Raw genomic sequence first — 12,249 nt, 5'->3', positions numbered from 1 at the left:
AGCACTATTGTCTATACAGAAACACTATCACAAGTTATTATGATGAAGAAATGCTTAATTTAAAGAAGAGCTCAACTTCTTAATCTTCACCACAGCTTGGAGAAGACCAATTCAGTAAAACAGTTTTTGCTCTATTTAACAGCAGTGTGAGTAGCTGCAGGCCACACAAAGTTACACACATGCACTTATGTCTCCAGGGGTCACTTCACTTCTACTTTTGGCCCCTGAGGAGGTTCAACAGAGCGGCTGAGGATTAAGTACTTAACAGCACTTCAGTGGGAGCTGGTATAGTATGGGAGTTCTTCTATTGCACTTCCATGACCAAGTGGTTAGCAAACATATCAAGCTCAAACAGGCAGAACCATAAATTGTGAGGTTCTCACATGGCAACATCACTGCTCTCTAAAACCAAATTTCTCAATGTTTTTGCATGCTTTTTCCATCATGTACTGACAGTTTTCAACCACTAGAGGACTGCAAATAACTAAGATTGCAATATAATGCAAATTTGTGTGCTCAATTTGAATGTAAGCCGCTTACAGTAACTTAAACTGTAATTGTGTGCATTTGAAGCAGTCTGCATGTATGACTGCAGCTGAGGAAGGAACTCGATTGAATGTGCAGTAGTGTTTTGCTACCATGTATGGATTTTAGAAGTTATACTGAATGTAATAAGATTCAGAATAATTACAATAACTGCAGAGCATTAGATTTACACTGTTTTTGCCATAGTAGTACCTTAAGCTGATAAATTATTGCAGGGTACCAAACAATAGCAGTGGTAAGGGACTGTTCATTATTTATGAGGGGGGTTGACAGTGATGCAAAATGGGGGAGGCAATTTTTTTAAGCACTGGGGAGAGACATACAACTGTAAATGTCTGTATTTTGTATTTGTATTTAAAAAAAGTCACACCCCAGCCACCCTCTCCTCTGATAAGTAAAGAATAGTCCCTAAGGGTCAGATGTTTCAGCCACTGGATAGTTAAACACTGAATTGATTTTCTGTGAGGAATAAATCTCAGGAGTGCCGGTTGAGTACGATGATAATTCTCCGACAGACAGCACTGAGCTTCAAAGCGATCTTGGTGATTACTGAGATTGGCTTCCCAGAGGAAAAGTTTTAAAAACAGATGGTTTCCTGGCCGAGCAGAACCAGAGGCAGGTCCTGTCCTTGGCCCTGTCTGATGACGCTCTCACACACTGAGTGAGGGAAGATTATCGAATCAGCGCAAAAACATTCAAGGAGAGAAAGAATAATCTGGATCAAATTCTCAGCGTCAAGTCGCAGTGATATGTTTTGTGCTTCACTGTAGCTTAAATCCAACAATTCATCGGCTCAGGGAAAAAGAGGAAAGTTAACATGGTTTTGACTCACGTGTGCTGTATTCTCACTCAGTTTGGACTCTGAGGACAGGGCCCGTCAGCACCATGGACAGCGGTCCAGAGAGAAAAGTATGTAGGAAATACTTTAAATAGAGTGAAATAAAAAATGCCTACTTACAGCTCCCATTAAACGGCACCATTACTTCCTTAATGTGAGGTATTTCCTGTTGAAAGAGGCCAGTGGAGAGTCGAGCCAATGTGGGCTTTTATAGTATGGAGAGAAAGCACAAAAACATCAGGTTAAGTCCTTAGTTGAACCCACAAGTGCAGGATGACATCACCACTGAAGAAACACTGTTTTCCAGGAAGTCCAGTTTCATAGCATCTTTAAGATAGGCCACAATAAACATTTGTTGTTGTTTGTTTGCATTATAACTGAAAATATCAGCCTGTTTTACTTCTTTCACAGCATCAGAAAGCATTAAATGTTGTCTGGGGTGTTTTTCATACAGTATAGTGTATTTCTTTTGTGGTGTGTCTGCCCTCATCACCAAACCATAACCACAGTTTTAGTAAAACCACTTAATATTTCCAGAAACTAGGGCAGGGATAATAAGGAGCGTGACCTGAGTCCTGAGGGAAACTTAATAACATGTCTTCAGTCCTAACTCAAATTTACAGTATGACAAGAGTGCCATGCCTCTGTGCAACTTCTGGGTCAAAACATTTTTTCATTGTCATTTTTATAGTCATACCAAACCCCATCAGTTCAGGGACAGTTCACTCCCCAAAAAATATATATTTTTCCTCTTACCTGTGGTGCTATTGGTCATGGTGTGCCTTGACCACCATGACCTGGTTACTCAAGATAATCCACTATATTTTATTACTATTTTCTGTACACCAAACTACACCTGCCAACTGTATCACTGTGCAGAGGGAAACGTGCATCTACTCATGGACAAGAGAATCGTGCTGGTGACAGTGCAAGATGTAAATACTAATGTGTCCTCCTCGGCTGAGCGGGGTCTGCCCATTGGTCTGACATCCCATTGTTCCGACCATATTAAACCCATTGTTCCGAAGTCCCATTGTTCTGAAATCATCACAATGCCCTGTGGTTAAGGTCGGGTTAGGTTTAGCCACAAAAACCACTTGGTTAGGGTTAGGAAAAGATCATGGTGTGGGTTAAAATGAAAAAGAAAGTGGCAAACACATAAGCCGTGAGCCTGCTTCGCCTCAAGCCTTTCCCAGTTGACCCAGAGCCGGTCGCAGCGCACCATCAAGGCAGAAATACGCCCACCGGGAGCCGTTCAGCACCGTGGAGAGCTCCCCACAAAACCCGGACCCCAGAGTTAATAACAGGAGGTTATGGTGTTTCATTCTCTCCTCTCTATGACACTTGTATCTCAACCAGTAGCCTACTTTTGTTCGCTGCTGATCCTCTATGGTACACAAATACAGTATAGCCGAGTACGATCACATATCGGAACAACGGGACGTCGGATGAGAGGTCGGAACAATGAGAGGTCGGAACAATGCTACGGCACCGGCTGAGCTGTATCGTTAGTTAGCTCAGTGGTGCTAGGTGAGCTAACACCCTTCCTTTTGTGTGGTGCTACGATTGATGGCTGTAGCTCAGTAGGAAGAAAATAGTTCCTACATGAAACTGCTCACAAAAAGATCTGTGGATTGTCTTGAGTAATGGAGTCATGATTTCTGGAAAGAGACATTGCTGTTGAGCTTTTCAAATGTATTTTTTAGGTGCTTTGAGTTCCACAAGTTGAGTGTCATCCAGTTCCATTGTATTCGAGAGAAGGCAGACATCTCTACAGCTGGTATCTCCAACATTTGGCAACTCACACCAAAACAATCTAGATTAATAAACAGCACATACAGGTAAGAGGAGAAATATGTCTTTTTAATTTTGGGGTGAACTGTCCCTTTAAACAAGGATTTCTGATTTAATGAATTTCTGTTTGTAGGGCCAGGAAATTCAAAACACTGTGCCCATACTGTTAAGTCAAAGTGTAATCAAACCTGACCACAGACATGATGCTTTCACCCCAGCAGCGTCCATGCCACAGTTTGCTATTTAAGCCGAACAAGAGCACTTGGCAAGGTTAAAAGAAGCTGATAGATATATATTTTAACATTCTGAGGAAGTAATCCCTTTTTAAATATTTCATTACCTCTTATCCATTGCCTCTGAAAGCTCACTTACCACCCTATGAGGAAATATTTATGACATATTGCTCTAAAAGCAACTGCCCATATCCCAGATAGGCATAATTATGTAATAATAGGATGACTTTGGGTACTAAATATTTAGCAATATGCACGAAAAAGCTCATTGTGGGTATAAATTAAAACTTTCTTTTTTTCCACTCCCTCTCTCTCTCTCTCTCTCTCTCAGACACACACACACACACACACACACACACACACACACACACACACACACACACACACAAAAACACACACTGTGTGCCTTCATAATCTTTTCTTATTCTCTCAGCATCCACTCAGCCTGCACGGACTTTGACCCAGTCAACATGTGACTGTCATACTGAACAGCAAACTTGAAGAATGGATGAATGACTGGATACCGTAAAGACATAAAAAGAGGTGTGGTGGAGGTGAAAAACAGAGAGGAAGAGTGTTTGTGTGTGCGTGAAAGAGTGGGTGAAAAACACAAAGAGAGAGAGAGAGAGAGAGAGAGAGAGAGGCAAATAGACAAAGAGAGGAAGACAGCAGATGGTGTCAGGGATCATTGTGAGTGTAATGCCTGCCAAATTAAAACACAGCTTGACAATATTCCTCAATTTATCTCACTCCACTGGGTTATTGCCTACATACATCCCTATCTATCTATCTATCTATCTATCTATCTATCTATCTATCTATCTATCTTTTTGTCCTACTGTGAGATCTGTTTGGATTCAGCGCCATCTCCATTTTTGGGCAGATCTCTAAGGGGAATGTGCAGAAAGTTAAAAAAAAAATATGGTCTCCTCGAAAATGGAAATTGTAACGTCTTCAATTCCACATCAACCAGACAACTCCATCTGGCGTGGTACATCGTGACATAAGCTCCAGGACAGCCTCTAACAGGCCTTGTGGTGAGACTGTTTTACCAACTGCCGTTTCTATGGTCAACAATGAAGTTTAAGTCTCAAATTGGCACCTGGGCTACAGGCACCTGGGGGCTGAAAACAAAGATAGACTGTCCAGAATTACAATGGCCAGGAAAAAGCAGAAACAGCTGGGATGTATATATAAAATGCAGGTGAAACAAAAAGCTCTACAAACTGTGTCACAGTCAAGTAGTCATAAAATTGCCCTCTAGGAGATGCTACTGAGCTGCTGCAGCAAACAATTTACAAAAAGCTGCTCCTGCATGCTCCATCCACCTGCACCCTGCCAGCCAGCCACGCCCCCCTCATCAAGACAACTCCACTCACCTGTGCACACAGCTGCTCCTCATCAGCACTCCCTGCATATAAGCAGCTGCTGCCTTTCCCCTCAGTATAGGACTGTTTTTCACCCAATGCAAGACTTTCCTGCCTGAGCTTCTGTTACTGACCCAGCCTGGCTCTGACCTGTCTACGTCGTCTGTTTCCCGCTAAACTCACCAGCCCTCCATCCCCGACCATGAGTTCTGCCTCAGTGTCTCTGGTTTCTGTCTGCCTGTGGCTGTGTTGTGTTTTCCTGCCATGATGTTTCAGTGTAAGTGTTCCCATCTGCTTGTTATCTCTGCCTGCTGTCGGACTGTACTGTCTTGGTCCCACTTCCGAGTTCGGCCTGGTCCATTCCCTGGACCCTGATCCCAGAGACTGTGTGTGGGCTCTGAGCCCAAAGAAGGAACTATTACCTGAATGCCTTCATCAGCTCATGTTTCTGTTTATTCTGTGTTTAAATGAAAGTCATTACCAACTGTCATTGAGTGCTGCATTTGGATTCAATCACACCCTTTACACCTTGCAGTTCAACTGATGCAGACCATTTCAAGAAACGACAACCACAACAAGTTCACTGAACGCTTCTGCCAGACAAAAAACAAACAGTTATAGCTCACCTATAATGTGTTATAATCCACAGATAATTTTCCAACAAAAACAGTCCTCATACACTCCCAAAGGTCCAGTCAATCTAATTCCAGCGTAATATTTAATTCAAACACATCATTACATCCATAGATATCCAACATTGCATCATTTCAAATGTTCATACTTCTCTTCTTACTGTGCTCAAGAACTCCCGTTTCCATATAAATATTGGTGCGTTCGTTTTGTACTCGGAGGTCAGAAATTCCCAGTTCCCAGTTGGAAGTTGAAACTCGAATGCGCCCTGAGATCGGATTTTCAACTAGGAAACTCGGAGAAACCGCATCAACCCTGAATTACGAATTCAAGATGGCTGCCGGTCACATACATAGTGAGTAAACCCTCTGCTAAAGTACTGTCTATAGCAATTTTATCTTATTTGTTTTACATTAGGTCAGCCTCATTTGCGACGTTCATAAGTTGGAGTGCATGATGGTTTTGAAGCTGTCTATACTCCGAAAGTGCAAGGGCAACAAAGGATTTCTTGAGGGCGTCCATGTTTTTTTCCAACTTATCCACCGTTGTCAACTAGAATGCAAAAACTGTTGTCAACTCGGAGGTGACATCATTCCCACTTCCGACTTCTGACCTCAGAGTACAAAACGAACACACCATATGTCTACTAAAAATGGTTGTTGAACTCTGACCTTTTGATTGCTCTTCACTTGAGCCAATAGTAGCTTCTATACTCTCCCCATAGACTACGCTTCCTCAATTACAGAGCCAATACCTTGCCAGGGATTGGCCTGATGGTTTATGGGTCTTGCAGTCAGTGACACTCCTGACCTTGAGTTCAGCTTTAATGGCTTATTGGCACTATAGACTATTATAAATGTACATAAATGATAAATAAATGGCTCCTCTGCTGTCTTAAGGGGGAAAAACAGTCTGTCTTATCGCTTTAGGTTTTCTAGAAGTGGTTTTATATGTAGCAAGCTCCTAAATAGACAATTCTGTCATTGTTGATTTGTTTTTTATTCATATAAACACATTCAGTGCAGTGTTTTACCCTCTTTTTTGGTAAGGGATCTGGTCAAAACTTTTAAAAAAAAAGTGCAAAATATTTTTTTAATTTGGATTAGGTGAGGCTTAATGTTTTCCAGCTTATCCCTCCCAGTTCTAGTCATCTGAAGCATCTTTTTTCAAAGATAAAAGAAACAACTTTTATTTCAGAAACACTTACAGTGATTCTGAATGTTGGGGAAAAAACTACCTTTCAAATGAGTATGACGCCATGCATGTCCATGTACTTAAGATGGAACAAGAACAGCTGTCAATTTACAATAGGTATGCCTTGAATAGGTGTTTCAGGTGGATTTAGGTGAATTGTACAGGAATGGTAAGAGGTCTCAGTGAAGCCATAGGCCAATTCCATATATTAAAGATTATTATTATATTAAATTTAAACTGTGGTTGTATTGAGCAGCATCATAATACTTTCCCCTCTTTCTACAATCACTACCCTCTTGAACAAGCGACTCTTAAACAGCTTACTTAAACTATCAGAATGACATCCTGTATTTTGTACATTTTCAATTTATTTAAATGAACTTCATCTAACTGTATTCATTTTGTCACATACACTGTAATCGCGGCAACAGTTTGACATCACTGGGAAGGATGAATTAAGTGTTCGCTCGGTTTTAAAATTCATGAAACATGTCAGAAGCTCACAATGCACATTCACAAAGGTCTTTATTACTGTTATCCTGCCGCCATATTGGCTAGTATGAGCAGATAATCATCACACTTGCATGTCTGTTGTGTTGAGTGAAGACTCACTGACAATACGGATATGTAAACCATGAACATCTGCTAACCTGCAGACATGTCACTCAGAACAATCGCATGCTTTTGAGCCAAATCTTTCTGATCTTTTTAAGGCCCATTATTTTGTCTCTAATAGGTTCTGTTTGGTTTATAATGTCTGTCTATCTTGTATCCTGCACTGTGACCCACTTTCTGCAAGCAGATCATAAATGTTTCATCTGCTCTAATCTGAAGCTACTCCATTGTATTGTTATTTTGATATTGCACTTCACTTTATTGCATTTATACTGTGAATTCTGCCTCTCCCTTCCCATTTCCCCTTCTTTTTCTCTCTTCATCTATCCATTAGTCTTTGCCTCCTGGAATCAAACCAGGATGCTCCCAGTCCTTTGATCTCTGCTCTCTGTTTCATGGTCTACACACAAACCCACACACTCACAAATGCACATAAAAAATCACATTGCTCAACCTTGAGTGTCCTTCTCCACAGCTGACTGCGAGGGCGAAACAAAAAGAGAGAGATCAAGGGGGATGGGGGAGGTGCAAAGTCATCAATTATTTATGGACGAAATCTAATAAGAGGCAGGAGTTTAGATGGGCAGCGAGCATATTGACAGATAGGCAAGAGTTCCTATTTGCTGCGGCTTACAACATCATTATCCTGAGGAAAACAAAGCTGAAATATTGAAATGTGAATATAATTTTCTGTTTGTGTTCTTTGGCATTCAAATACATTTGCTCAGCTGGATTTTAATCAGATTGCTGTAATTACATTAGATGGTGACGCATCCCTCTGTTTGTACGTGAGAGTGTGTGTGTGTGGTTGGGCTTGTGTGGTTGTGGGGATGCATGTATTTGAAGGAGCATTTGCATGAAAGGTGAACTAGTGTTAAAAAAGCATTAATCAATCATTCTCTCCTCCTTTTTAAGCTCATATTTGCAGTTTCAAAATTGCATCCAAAAAGCATGTGTGCTTTGGCGCAACAAAAAAGTACAGCTAATTAATGTTGTATTCTTTTGGTTTCTTTTCATCATAGGCAATTATAAGATTTGGAAGTTGTACACACACATTCACAAACACACACCTGTTCACTTAAGCGCACAGCACGGGGGAAAAACTGTCTGTTTCCTAAGTAGTCTACTGTCCATATTTGCATACTTATTTGATTTGTGGGGTGAGAAGAGCAGCTTTCTAGTTCCTCATTAGGAGTATTTTTGAGTATTCTTATGTCTACTCATGTGTGACTGTGCTGGCAGCTCAAGTGGTGCTTATACAAAACAGACTAAATGAATCATCTTTCTCTGAAGCACAAAAAAATGACAGCTTCTATGAAAAGTTACCAGCATGGCAGCGCGTGAATACCATCATTACTTGGTTTTATCCATAAACATATTATCCTCCCAGTCCAATCGTCCAGATAAATGTTGGCATTTCAGGTTTCTGCAAACCACTGATATGCAACATTTGTATGTTATTATGTAGCTGATATGTTGAAATTTCATGTTTCTTACGTTTTAACAATGCTGTGCTTAATGTGTGGTTATGCTTAGGCACAAAAAATACTTGGTTATGGTAAAGAAAAAAATCATGTTCTCACTTCAAATGTCCAGTTTTGGTGGCACACTTGAGACTGAAAATGCCACAAAAGTCTTGCTAAAAAACCATTTGGGTGAAACAAACATGGCTGGAAATGCTACAGATGTTGCTGGGCAGCTGTAGCTCAGAGGCAGAGCGGGTCATCCACCATTTGGAAGATCGCTGATTCCATCCCTGGCTCCTCCAGTTCCCATGTCGGAAGTATCCTTGGGCAAGATACTGAACCCCAAATTGCTCCCGAAGGCTGTTCCATTGGTGTGTGAGTGCGTGTGAATGGTTACTGAGTAGCAGGTGGCACCATGTATGGTAGCCTCAGCCACCAGTATGACACACCACACCAGTGTATAAAAGCACTTTGAGTGGCTCATCATTTGGTGGCATAATAGTGACTGAAAATGCTGCAGATATTTCGCTAAAAACAACCAGTTTTGGTGCCACAATTGCAGCTGGAAAAGCCACCAATGTCTCAGGGTGCTCTCAGACCTAGAGTTGACTTGTTTTGCTCCGAATCAGAGACTAATTTTGTTACAAAGTTGCATAATTGCCTAGAGCTGATTCGTGTTCTCACAGCAGCATTTACAAGCGGACCAGATCAAATGCCTTGTGTGAGAAAGCTGCTCTTGATTGGTCAGAATTTCCATGTGGGAAAAATCCAGGAAGTAAACAAAACGTTGAAGAAGAGTACACTTGCAAGATAAATGTGACACTTTCTAATGTCACAATGGAGGGACAGCTACGCAGGTTGATTTTAGCGCTGCTCATCATGGACTATATTGCTGTCATTGTTCATTTTAGTCAAACCATACAGTTTGAAAACGAGGCGCGGCTCCAACTAGAAAACAATGTTTTGATGCATTGGATGTGCTGAATGTGCATATTAAGGCAGTACAGGAGGAGGTGCACATTAATAATCCTCCAGGACTGCTCATGTTTAACCCAAACAATGTGTCATGTGACTGCAGTTGGTTCAGATCGAGGTCGGAACACGTTCTCACCACAAACAAACTGCACCAGAGTTTGTAAGCGGAACGAGACCACCTCTTCAAGAAGGTCTTGTTCCGGTTGTTTTGATGCACATCTGAGTGTGATTGCTGTGTTCACACCTGCCCAAACAAACTGCACTTAGGGGGCAAACGAACTTGAGAACGATTGAACTCCTGTTTTTTACATTAAGCAGAAGCAGCGAAATTTTGTGACAGCAGGATGTGAGTTACACTGAGTAGTTAGGGCATTGAGTCTGCACTTGCATGTAGCTATTTCAAAATCTTTTGATGCTTTGAGCACCACAAATAATATCACATTCTCCTTGGCCTGGCACCAGAAGTCTCAGCAGTGGATTTCCCCAATCCTCCATAAATAAGAGTGTAGCCTTCCTCATCTAAGCTACTTTTGACAATTACAAGGTGACTCTGTAGGAAATGTTCCAATCTCATCACTATCTTCCCCCTCAATATTGATGCAATTACCGCAAACACCATCAGAGACAAGTTCTGCAGGTCAGATCCTGAAAGAGTTGTGGTTAACACTAGATAAAAACAACTTCTTTATTAGTTAGAGCGCAAAGGAAAGTTAAAAGGTTTATAGGCGTCGCTATGAAGAAGACAACTTATGTACTAATGATGTTTTTCTCAGTGTGGAATATTCCATCGAGAGAAAGTTGAAGGAGTTTTCAACCTGGGCAAGGGACCGTGCTTTAATTGGGCTCAGCATATTTGGGTACATTAAGTTTAACCAGGTATATTTCACCTCTGGATTCATCCTATCTTTTACATTAAAAACAAGTACCACTTGAAACAGGTATAAATGCCATATCCAGACCTTTTAAATCCCCCCATACAGGGGCGTCGGTAGCTTAGTGGTAGAGCAGGCACCCCATGTACAAGGCTGTTGCCGCAGCAGCCCGGGTTTGACTCCAGCCCGTGGGCCTTTGCTGCATGTCATCCCCCCCCCCCCCCCGTCCCCCTTTCACGCTTACCTGTCCTGTCCAATAAAAGCAAAATGCCCTAAAAAATATCATTAAATCCCCCCATACAGAACTGTGGAGGCACATTTTTCTTTTCTGCATCTTGGGCTCTGGTTTCTACCCCTCAGATTAGGGCTGTAGCAAAACTATACTAAACTATAATTAGTGCCTCACGGTTGTTTGCCTCAGCAAACCAGTCAAGTTGCAGTTACAGTTTACATCCATGTCTGTCCAGACTCATATGTAGCCATGACAATTGACAATGCTACGTTTGAGCCAAATTTGAAGAACTTCCCTCATAGCCTTCTTGTGATATTGTGTTCACAAGAATAAGATGGATGTCACAGTGACCTTGTTTTGACCTTTGACAGTCAATATCTAATTAGTTCATCGTTGAGTCCAAGTGGACGTTTGAGCCAAATTTGAAGACATTCCCTCATGGCATTCTTGAGATTTCACATTCACAAGAATGAGATGGATGCGAGGTCACAGTGACCTTGACCTTTGACCAGCAAAATCTAATCAGTTCATCATTCTGTTGTGTCAAATTTGACGTTTGTGCCTAATCTGAAGATTCCCTATAGGCATTCTTGAGATATTGCATTCATGAGAATGGGTCAGACGTACATACTTATGGACAACTCAAAACATATTGCCTCCTGCCACATTTGTTGCCAGCACAGAGGCATTACCACCCATTAACAAACTCTCACACAACTTGCTTAGTATAATGAAAGTCTCGCTTATCCAGTCGTATCCTCAGTACTTCCTTAACAGCCAGCCCCTTCTGACAGGGAACTAAACAGAAAGTGAAACTTATCTATGCTCTCTTCAAAGCCAAAAAAAAGTAATTTTACCTCACTGAACACAGGAGCTGCTGGTCTACCACTGCCTTAATCGGTTAGGTTGTTTCTGTTATTGTGTGACTTTGGTGTTTCAAAGGGTTAGTTCAGATTCACCAAAGTCAAACAATACCACAAACACATGACCCATCAAGGCAGTGGTAGAGATAAAATACCAGATAAAAGATAAAGATAAAAGATAAAGATAAAATTACACTTTTTTGTCAATGAAGTCTGGCTTTGAAGAGAGCAAAGATAAGTTTCACTTTCAGTTCAGCTCCCTATCTGAATGTACTGAGCATACAAACAGATAAATGAGACTTGGATTATACTGCATGAGTTTTGTTTGAGTTTGTAAATCAAAGTTTTAATTAAGTTTTGCTGTTGGTAACCGTGGACCCCAGTGACTCCACCTCATCAAGAATTTTTTAATTTTTTGGATTCTTAGGTCACCAAAGGCATGTGAGAAAATCAGAGTTTACTTCACACATTTAATTTAACACAGGCTGAGTAACTGATATACAAATGGTCATCTGGGGGGATAAAGTATTCCTTTAAGGAGATAGTGGTTGCATTGCAGTTGTTCTGAGGACTTCAGTGACCTTTAGTGTTATGGAAATCACAGCAGGACGTGAAAGAAAAAAG

This window comes from Epinephelus fuscoguttatus, linkage group LG18, assembly GCF_011397635.1.
Source record: "Epinephelus fuscoguttatus linkage group LG18, E.fuscoguttatus.final_Chr_v1".
Taxonomy (NCBI): Eukaryota; Metazoa; Chordata; class Actinopteri; order Perciformes; family Serranidae; genus Epinephelus; species Epinephelus fuscoguttatus.
The sequence above is the reverse complement of the archived record's forward strand: the minus strand, read 5'-3'. Positions refer to the sequence as shown.